The following is an 8,936-nucleotide window of genomic DNA, read 5'->3' as shown; positions in this document are numbered from 1 at the left end:
GGTTTAAATGCCCCTTGGAAGAGACGTGCAGGTCGCAGTAGCTTAACAAGACGGTTTATATGCCCCTTGGAAGAGAAGTGCAGGTCGCAAATGTGACACCCCAGGGGTCTGGTTGCCACAGTAACGTAATGTTATGTCTGAGAGCAGGTGGGAGGTCCTTTGGTCAGGGATCCTGTGCATGCCACACCTCCTGCCCAGTCTTGGGAGGGGAAGAACTTCCCCTATAAAAACCTGGGGCTGAGGCAGGGTGAGTGAGTAGAAGAAGAGAAGAAGCAGAGACAGCATAGGAAGAAACAGCAGTTACAAGGAGTCAGGGGCTGGCAGCTACAGAGCTCGCCCTGACTAGGAAGACTTTTTACCGGACCCGGAGTCCGAGGCTGTGGGGACTAATTCCTACCCAGCAGCAGAATCCGGCGGGCAGGGGATTTCAGGTCCTCTGGCCCAGAAGCCCGAAGGCACGGTCACACGCGTGGGACCAGCACCGCCATCGTGGAGCGGAAGCCATTAGAAGGCCCCGAGTCACCGGCCATACGGGTGAGCACCACACGGTACACTCAGGGACGTGGGCTACTTACATCAGCTTCTAGCAAGGTAGCCAGAAGAGTACAGTCAGTTTGGGAGGCCTACAACTACGCCTGGCCAGGGGAGATCCCATCTGCTCAAGGACTGACCAGGCCCCGTTCGCTAGCAAGTACTCCGGGAGGGTCTATCGTTGTTACCAGTAAAGACCCTGAACTACACCGTACCGTCTCTGAGTGGTTCCTGCTACCCCCATCATCCACGTCGGCTGCCCTGAGGCCATACCCCTCCCGTTGGGGGTCATACTATCACGCTGCACAATCCTACCACTGGCCTCAGCGGTCTGCCCTGCAGCAGCAGCCCCCTGGCTGCACTCAACGGGTGGCGTAGTCATCAACCATTGACTGCTAATAGACTGCCGTCCAGTTTGACTCCCTGGGCACGGACCGGGTCACCGCCACGAGACTACAACCCTCAACAGATCCGGCTCCGGGTAAGCTCCCGCGTGCGCAACGCAGCGCGACTCAGGCCCAGGGGCGCGTCACAGTAGCTTAACATGATGGTTTAAATGCCCCTTGGAAGACCGGTGGTGGTCGCAGTAGCTTAACAAGACAGTTTAAAAGCCCCTTGGAAGAGACGTGCTGGTCGCGGTAGCTTAATAAGACGGTTTAAATGCCCACTGGAAGAGACGTGCAAGTCGCAGTAGCTTAATAAGACGGTTTAAATGCCCATTGGAAGAGACGTGCAGGTCGCAGTAGCTTAACAAGACAGTTTAAATGCCCCTTGGAAGAGACGTGCAGGTCGCAGTAGCTTAACAAGACGGTTTAAATGCCCCTTGGAAGAGAGGTGGAGGTCGCAGCAGCTGAACAAGACAGTTTAAATGCCCCTTGGAAGAGACGTGCAGGTCGCACTAGCTTAATAAGACGGTTTAAATGCCCCTTGGAAAAGACATGCAAGCCGCAGTAGCTTAATAAGACGGTTTAAATGCCCCTTGGAAGAGACGTGCAGGTCGCAGTAGCTTAACAAGACGGTTTAAATGCCATTTGGAAAAGACGTGCAGTTCACTGTAGCTTTACAAGACTGTTTAAATGCCCCTTGGTAGAGACATGCAGGTCGCAATAGCTTAACAAGACGGTTTAAATGCCATTTGGAAAAGACGTGCAGTTCACTGTAGCTTTACAAGACTGTTTAAATGCCCCTTGGAAGAGACGTGCAGGTCGCAGAAGTTTAACAAGACGGTTTAAATGCCCCTTGGAAAAGTGGTGGAGGTTACAGTAGCTTAATAACACGGTTTATATGCCCCATGGAAGAGACGTGCAGTTCGCAGTAGCTAAACAAGACGGTTTAAATGCCCCTTGGAAGAGAAGTGCAGGTCGCAGTAGCTTAACAAGACAGTTTATATGCCCCTTGGAAGAGAAGTGCAGGTCGCAGTAGCTTAACAAGACGGTTTAAATGCCCCTTGGAAGAGCGGTGGAGGTCGCAGCAGCTTAACAAGACAGTTTAAATGCCCCTTGGAAGAGGCTTGCAGGTCGCAGTAGCTTACCAAGACAGTTTCAATGCCACTTGGAAGAGACGTGCAGGTCGCAGTAGCTTAATAAGATGGTTTAAATGCCCCTTGGAAGAGACATGCAAGTCGCAGTAGCTTAATAAGACTGTTTAAATGCCGCTTGGAAGAGACGTGCAGGTCGCAGTAGCTTAACAAGACGGTTTAAATGCCTCTTGGAAAAGACGAGCAGGTTGCAGTAGCTTAATAAGACGGTTTAAATGGCCCTTGGAAGAGACGTGCAGGTCGCAGTAGATTAACAAGATGGAATAAATACCCCTTGGAAGAGCGGTGGAGGTCGCAGTAGCTTAACAAGATGGTTTATATGCCCCTTGGAAGGGACATGCAGGTCACAGCAGCTTTACAAGACTGTTTAAATGCCCCTTGGAAGAGACGAGCAGGTCGCAGTAGCTAAACAAGACGGTTTAAATGCCCCTTGGTAGAGACATGCAGGTCGCAATAGCTTAACAAGATGGTTTAAATGCCCCTTGGAAGAGACGTGCAGGTCGCAGAAGCTTAACAAGACGGTTTAAATGCCCCTTGGAAAAGCGGTGGATGTCGCAGTAGCTTAACAAGACAGTTTAAATGCCCCTTGGAAAAGTGGTGGAGGTTACAGTAGCTTAACAAGACGGTTTAAATGCCCCTTGGAGGACACGTGCAAGTCGCAGTAGCTTAACAAGACGGTTTAAATGCCCATTGGAAGAGACGTGCAGGTCGCAGTCGCTTAACAAGACGGTTTAAATGCCCCTTGGAAGAGACGTGCAGGTCGCAGTAGCTTAACAAGACGGTTTAAATGCCCCTTGGAAGAGAGGTGGAGGTCGCAGTAGCTTACCAAGATGGTTTAAATGCCCCTTGGAAGAGAATTGCAGGTCGCGGTAGCTTAACAAGATGGTTTAAATGCCACTTGGAAAAGCGGTGGAGGTCGCAGTAGCTTAACATGACGGTTTATATGCCCCTTGGAAAAGACGTGCAGGTCGCAGTAGCTTAACAAGACTGTTTAAATGCCCCTTGGAAGAGCGGTGGAGGTCGCAGTAGCTTAACAAGCCTGTATAAATGCCGCTTGGAAGAGACGTGCAGGTCGCAGTAGCTTAACAAGATGGTTTAAATGCCCCTTGGTAGAGACATGCAGGTCGCAGTAGCTTACCAAGACGGTTTAAATGCCCATTGGAAGAGACGTGCAGGTCGCAGTAGATTAAGAAGATGGATTAAATGCCCCTTGGAAGAGATGTGCCGGTCGCAGGAGCTTAACAAGAGGGTTTAAATGCCCCTTAGAAGAGCGGTGGAGGTCGCAGTAGCTTAACAAGATGGTTTAAATGCCCCTTGGAAGGGACATGCAGGTCACAGCAGCTTTACAAGACTGTTTAAATGCCCCTTGGAAGAGACGTGCAGGTCGCAGCAGCTAAACAAGACGGTTTAAATGCCCCTTGGTAGAGACATGCAGGTCGCAATAGCTTAATAACACGGTTTAAATGCCCCATGAAAGAGACGTGCAGTACGCAGTAGCTTAACAAGACTGTTTATATGCAACTTGGAAGAGAAGTGCAGGTCACAGTAGTTTAACAAGACGGTTTAAATGCCCCTTGGAAGAGCGGTGGAGGTCACAGCAGCTTAACAAGACAGTTTAAATGCCTCTTGGAAGAGGCGTGCAGGTCGCAGTAGCTTACCAAGAAGGTTTAAATGGCCCTTGGAAGAGACGTGCAGGTCGCAGTAGCTTAACAAGATGGTTTAAATGCCTATTGCAAGAGCGGTGGAGGTCGCAGTAGCTTAACAAGATGGTTTAAATGCCCTTTGGAAGAGACATGCAGGTCACAGCAGCTTTACAAGACTGTTTAAATGCCCCTTGGAAGAGACGTGCAGGTCGCAGTAGCTTAACAAGACAGTTTAAATTCCCCTTGGTAGAGACATGCAGGTCGCATTAGCTTAACAAGACGGTTTAAATGCCCCTTGGAAAAGACATGCAGGTCACAGTAGCTTAACAAGATGGTTTAAATGCCCCGTGGAAGAGACGTGCAGGTCGCTGTAGCTTAACAAGACTGTTTAAATGCCCCTTGCAAGAGACGTGCAATTCGCAGTAGCTTAACAAGACGGTTTAAATGCCCCTTGGAAGAGCGGTGGAAGTCGCAGTAGCTTAACAAGACAGTTTAAATGCCCCTTGGAAAAGTGGTGGAGGTTACAGTAGCTTAACAAGACGGTTTAAATGCCCATTGGAAGAGACGTGCAGGTCGCAGAAGCTTAACAAGACAGTTTAAATGCCCCTTGGAAAAGACGTGCAGGTCGCAGTAGCTTAAAAAGACGGTTTAAATTCCCCTTGGAAGAGAGGAGGAGGTCGCAGTACCTTAACAAGATGGTTTAAATGGCCCTTGGAAGAGACGTGCAGGTCGCAGTATCTTAACAAGACAGTTTAAATGCCCCTTGGAAGAGACGTGCAGGTCACAGTAGCTTAATAAGACGGTTTAAATGCCCCTTGGTAGAGACATGCAGGTCGCAATATTTTAATAACACGGTTTAAATGCACCATGGAAGAGACGTGCAGTTCGCAGCAGCTTAACAAGACGGTTTATATGCCCCTTGGAAGAGAAGTGCAGGTCGCAGTAGTTTAACAAGACGGTTTAAATGCCCCTTGGAAGAGCGGTGGAGGTCGCAGCAGCTTAACAAGACAGTTTAAATGCCCTTTGGAAGAGGCTTGCATGTCGCAGTAGCTTACCAAGACGGTTTAAATGGCCCTTGGAAGAGACGTGCAGGTCGCAGTAGCTTAACAAGATGGTTTAAATGCCCCTTGAAAGAGCGGTGGAGGACGCAGTAGCTTAACAAGATGGTTTAAATGCCCTTTGGAAGAGACATGCAGGTCACAACAGATTTACAAGACTGTTTAAATGCCCCTTGGAAGAGACGTGCAGGTCGCAGTAGCTTAACAAGACAGTTTAAATTCCCCTTGGTAGAGACATGCAGGTCGCATTAGCTTAACAAGACGGTTTAAATGCCCCTTGGAAGACACATGCAGGTCTCTGTAGCTAAACAAGATGGTTTAAATGCCCCTTGGAAGAGACGTGCAGGTCTCTGTAGCTTAACAAGACGGTTTAAATGCCCCTTGGAAGAGCGGTGGATGTCGCAGTAGCTTAACAAGACAGTTTAAATGCCCCTTGGAAAAGTGGTGGAGGTTACAGTAGCTTAACAAGACGGTTTAAATGCCCCTTGGAAGACACGTGCAAGTCGCAGTAGCTTAACAAGACGGTTTAAATGCATATTGGAAGAGACGTGCAGGTCGCAGTCGCTTAAAAAGACGGTTTAAATGCCCCTTGGTAGAGACATGCAGGTCGCAGTAGCTTACCAAGACTGTTTAAGTGCCCCTTGATAGAGACGTGCAGGTCGCAGTAGATTAACAAGACGGTTTAAATGCCCCTTGGAAGAGACGTGCAGATCGCAGTATCTTAACAAGACGGTTTAAATGCCCCCTGCAAGAGACGAGCAGGTCGCAGTAGCTTAACAAGAGGGTTTAAATGCCCCTTAGAAGAGGCTTGCAGGACGCAGTAGCTTACCAAGACGGTTTAAATGCCCCTTGGTGGAGAAGTGCAGGTCGCAGTAACTTAACAAGTTGGTTTAAATGCCCCTTGGAAGAGCGGTGGAGGTCGCAGTAGCTTAACAAGATGGTTTAAATGCCCCTTGTAAGAGACGTTCAAGTCTCAGTAGCTTAAAAAGACAGTTTAAATGCACCTTGGAAGAGACGTGCAGGTCGCAGTAGCATAACAAGACAGTTTAAATGCCCCTTTGAAGAGACGTGCAGGTCGCAGTAGCTTAACAAGACGGTTTAAATGCCCCTTGGAAGAGCGGTGGAGGTCGCAGTAGCTTAACAAGATGGTTTAAATGCCCCTTCGAAGAGACATGCAGGTCACAGCAACTTAACAAGACAGTTTAAATGCCCCTTGGAAGAGACGTGCAGGTCGCAGTAGCTTAACAAGTGTGTTTAAATGCCCCTTGGTAGAGACGTGCAAGACGCATTAGCTTACCAAGACGGTTTAAATGTCCCTTGGAAGAGACGTGCAGGTCTCAGTAGATTAACAAGACGGTTTAAATGCCCCTTGCAAGAGACGTGCAGGTCGCAGTAGCTTAACCAGAGGGTTTAAATGCCCCTTAGAATAAGCTTGCAGATCGCAGTAGCTTACCAAGACGGTTTAAATGCCCCTTGGAAGACAAGTGCAGGTCGCAGTAGCTTAACAAGATGGGTTTAAATGCCCCTTGGAAGAGCGGTGGAGGTCGCAATAGCTTAACAAGATGGTTTAAATGCCCCTTGGAAAAGACCTGCAGGTCGCAGTAGCTTAACAAGATGGTTTAAATGCCCCTTGGAAGAGATGTGCAGGTAGCAGTAGCTTAACAAAGCCTTTTTAAATGCCCCTTGGAAAAGTGGTGCAGGTTACAGTTGCTTAACAAGACGGTTTAAATGCCCCTTGGAAGAGACGTTCAAGTCGCAGTAGCTTAAAAAGACTGTTTAAATGCGCCTTGGAAGAGACGTGTAGGTCGCAGTAGCTTAACAAGACGGTTTAAATGCCCCTTGGAAGAGACGAGCAGGTTGCAGTAGCTTAACAAAACGGTTTAAATGCCCCCTGGAAAAGAGGTGGAGGTCGCAGTAGCTTAACAAGACAGTTTAAATGCCACTTTGAAGAGACGTCCAGGTCGCAGTAGGTTAACAAGATGGTTTAAATGCCCCTTGGAAGAGCGTTGGAGGTCGCAGTAGCTTAACAAGACAGTTTAAATGCCCCTTGGAAGAGACATACAGGATGCAGTAGCTTAATAAGACGGTTTAAATGACCCTTGGAAGAGACGTGCAGGTCGCAGTAGCTTAACAAGACAGTTTAAATGCCCCTTGGAAGAGAAATGCAGGTCGCAGTAGCTTAAAAAGACAGTTTAAATGCTCCTTGGAAGAGACGTGCATGTCGAAGTAGCTTAACAAGACGGTTTAAATGCCCCTTGGAAGAGACGTGCAGGTCGCATTAGCTAAACAAGTCGGTTTAAATGCTCCTTGGAAGAGCGGTGGAGGTCGCAGTAGCTTAACAAGATGGTTTGAATGCCCCTTGGAAGAGACATGCAGGTCACAGCAGCTTTGCAAGACTGTTTAAATGCACCTTGGAAGAGACGTGCAGGTCGCAGTAGCTTAACAAGACGGTTTAAATGCCCCTTGGAAGAGACGTGCAGGTCGCAGTAGCTTAACAAGACGGTTTAAATGCCCCTTGGAAAAGTGGTGGAGGTTACAGTAGCTTAACAAGACGGTTTAAATGCCCCTTGGAAGACACGTGCAAGTCGCAGTAGCTTAACAAGACGGCTTAAATGCCCCTTGAAAGAGACGTGCAGGTCGCAGTAGCTTAACAAGACGGTTTATATGCCCCTTGGAAGAGAAGTGCAGGTCGCAGTAGCTTAAAAAGACGGTTTAAATGCCCCTTCGAAGAGCGGTGGAGGTCGCAGTAGCTTAACAAGACAGTTTAAATGCCCCTTGGAAGAGACGTGCTGGTCGCAGTAGCTTAATAAGACGGTTTAAATGCCCATTGGAAGAGACGTGCAAGTCGCAGTAGCTTAATAAGACTGTTTAAATGCCCATTGGAAGAGACGTGCAGGTCGCAGTAGCTTAACAAGACAGTTTAAATGCCCCTTGGAAGAGACGTGCAGGTCGCAGTAGCTTAACAACACGGTTTAAATGCCCTTTGGAAGAGAGGTGGAAGTCGCAGTAGCTTAACAAGACAGTTTAAATGCCCCTTGGAAGAGACGTGCAGGTCGCAGTAGCTTAACAAGACAGTTTAAATGCCCCTCGGAAGAGGCGTGCAGTTCACTGTAGCTTAACAAGACGGTTTAAATGCCTCTTGGAAAAGACGTGCAGGTTGCAGTAGCTTAATAAGACGGTTTAAATGGCCCTTGGAAGAGACGTGCAGGTCGCAGTAGCTTAACAAGATGGTATAAATGCCCCTTGGAAGAGCGGTGGAGGTCGCAGTAGCTTAACAAGATGGTTTAAATGCCCCTTTGAAGGGACATGCAGGTCGCAATAGCTTATCAAGACGGTTTAAATGCCCCTTGGAAGAGACGTGCAGGTCGCAGAAGCTTAACAAGACGGTTTAAATGCCCCTTGGAAAAGTGGTGGAGGTTACAGTAGCTTAATAACACGGTTTAAATGCCCCATGGAAGAGACGTGCAGTTCGCATTAGTTTAACAAGACGGTTTATATGCCCCTTGAAAGAGAAGTGCAGGTCGCAGTAGCTTAACAAGACGGTTTAAATGCCCCTTGGAAGAGCGGTGGGGGTCTCAGCAGCTTAACAAGACAGTTTAAATGCCCCTTGGAAGAGGCTTGCAGGTCGCAGTAGCTTACCAAGACAGTTTAAATGCCCCTTGGAAGAGACGTGCAGGTCGCAGTAGCTTAATAAGACGGTTTAAATGCCCCTTGGAAGAGACATGCAAGTCGCAGTAGCTTAATAAGACGGTTTAAATGGCCCTTGGAAGAGACGTGCAGGTCGCACTAGCTTAACAAGACGGTTTAAATGCCACTTGGAAAAGACGTGCAGTTCACTGTAGCTTAACAAGACGGTTTAAATGCCCCTTGGAAGAGACGTGCAGGTCGCAGAAGCTTAACAAGATAGTTTAAATGCCCCTTGGAAGAGCGATGGAGGTCGCAGTAGCTTAACAAGATGGTTTAAATGCCCCTTGGAAGGGACATGCAGGTCACAGCAGCTTTACAAGACTGTTTAAATGCCCCTTAAAGAGACGTGCAGGTCGCAGTAGCTAAACAAAACGGTTTAAATGCTCCTTGGTAGAGACATGCAGGTCGCAATAGCTTAATAACACGGTTTAAATGCCCCATGGAAGAGACGTGCAGTTCGCAGTAGCTTAACAAGACGGA

Source organism: Phyllobates terribilis, unplaced genomic scaffold, assembly GCF_046119375.1.
Source record: "Phyllobates terribilis strain yellow unplaced genomic scaffold, ASM4611937v1 Scaffold_95__1_contigs__length_6072419, whole genome shotgun sequence".
Lineage (NCBI taxonomy): Eukaryota > Metazoa > Chordata > Amphibia > Anura > Dendrobatidae > Phyllobates > Phyllobates terribilis.
Note: the sequence above shows the minus strand (reverse complement) of the source record.